This window comes from Physeter macrocephalus, chromosome 11, assembly GCF_002837175.3.
Source record: "Physeter macrocephalus isolate SW-GA chromosome 11, ASM283717v5, whole genome shotgun sequence".
Classification (NCBI taxonomy): Eukaryota; Metazoa; Chordata; class Mammalia; order Artiodactyla; family Physeteridae; genus Physeter; species Physeter macrocephalus.
This window is the reverse complement of record NC_041224.1, coordinates 64,063,939-64,066,180: the sequence shown is the minus strand read 5'-3', so window position 1 is coordinate 64,066,180 and position 2,242 is coordinate 64,063,939.

The following is a 2,242-nucleotide window of genomic DNA, read 5'->3' as shown; positions in this document are numbered from 1 at the left end:
GTGGCAAAAAAACCACAAAAAACAAAACAAAACAAAACAAAAAAAAACAATTTATAATAATATCAAAATTTTGAACTTTGACAAAAGATGTGAAAGACATAAAAAAAATATTTTGAGAGAAAGTAGAAGTCTAAATAAATGTAAACATATACTTTGTTCAAGGGGCAGAAATCTCAGTTTTGTTAAGATGTCAGTTCTCTTCCAAATTGATCTACAGATACAATACAATCCCAGGAAAAATCTCAGCAGGCTTTTTTTTTAAAAGAAATTGACAAATTGATTCTAAAATTTATATGAAATGCAGAGGTCCTAGGATAGCCAAAACAACACTGAAAAAGAACAAAACTTGGAGGTCCAAAACTAACTGATTTCAAGAATTATGATAAAGCTATAGTAATCAAGGCAATGTGATATTGGCATAAAAATAAAGAAATGGAATAGCCTCATCCACCAGAGGGCAGACAGCAGAAACGAAAAGAACTACAATTCTGCAGCCTGTGGAAGCAAAACCACATTCATGGAAAGATAGACAAAATGAAAAGTCAGAGGACTTTGTACCAGATGAAGGAACAAGATAAAACCCCAGAAAAACAACTAAATGAAGTGGAGATAAGCAGCCTTCCAAAAAAGAATTCAGAATAATGATAGTGAAGATGATCCAGGACCTCGGAAAAAGAATGGAGGCAAAGATCGAGAAGATGCAACCCAGGCAGGATAAACCCAAGGAGAAACACGCTGAGACACATAGTAATCAAAGTGACAAAAATTAAAGGCAAAGAAAAATTATTGAAAGCAACAAGGAACAAACGACAAATAACATACAGAGGAACTCCCATAAGGTTAACAGGTGATTTCTCAGCAGAAACTCTACAAGCCAGAAGGGAGTGGCACGATATATTTAAAGTGATGAAAGGGAAGAAGCTACAACCAAGATTACTGTACTCAGCAAGGATCCCATTCACATTCGATGGAGAAATCAAAAGCCTTACAGACAAGCAAAAGCTAAGAGAATTCAGCACCACCAAACCAGCTCTACAACAAATGCTAAAGGAACTTCTCTAAGCTAAAGGGACTTCTCTAAGTGGGAAACACAAGAGAAGAAAAGGACCTACAAAAACAAACCCAAAACAATTAAGAAAATGGTCATAGGAACATACATATTGATAATTACCTTAAACGTGAATGGATTAAATGCTCTGACCAAAAGACATAGGCTCGCTGTATGGATACAAAAACAAGACCCATATATATGCTGTCCTCAAGAGACCTACTTCAGACTGAGGGATACATACAGACTGAAAGTGAGAGGATGGAAAAAGATTCCATGCAAATGGAAATCAAAAGAAAGCTGGAGTAGCAATACTCATATCAGATAAAATAGACTTTAAAATAAAGAATGTTACAAGAGAAGAGGAAGGACACTACGTAATGATCAAGGGATCAATCCGAGAAGAAGATATAACAATCATAAATATATATGCACCCAACACAGGAGCACCTCAATACATAAGGCAACTGCTAACAGCTATAAAAGAAGAAATTGACAGTAACACAATTGAAATCATATCAAGCATCTTCTCTGACCACAACGCTATGAGATTAGAAATCAATTCCAGGAAAAAAAACAAAAAACACAAACACATGGAGGCTAAACAATACGTTACTAAATAACCAAGACGTCACTGAAGAAATCAAAGAGGAAATCAAAAAATACCTAGAGACAAATGACAATGAAAACACAACAATCCAAAACCTATGGAATGCAGCAAAAACAGTTCTAAGAAGGAAGTTTATAGCTATACAGGCCTACCTCAAGAAACAAGAAAAATCTCAAACAATCTAACCTTACACCTGAAGGAACTTTAAAATAAAGAATGTTACAAGAGAAGAGGAAGGACACTACGTAATGATCAAGGGATCAATCCGAGAAGAAGATATAACAATCATAAATATATATGCACCCAACACAGGAGCACCTCAATACATAAGGCAACTGCTAACAGCTATAAAAGAAGAAATTGACAGTAACACAATAATAGTGGGGGACTTTAACACCTCACTTACACCAACGGACAGATCATCCAAACAAAATTAATAAGGAAACAGAATATTTAAATGACACAATAGACCAGATAGATTTAATTGATATGTATAGGACATTCCATCCAAAAACAGCAGATTACACTTTCTTCCCAAGTGCACATGGAACATTCTCCAGGATAGATCACATCTTGGGTCACAA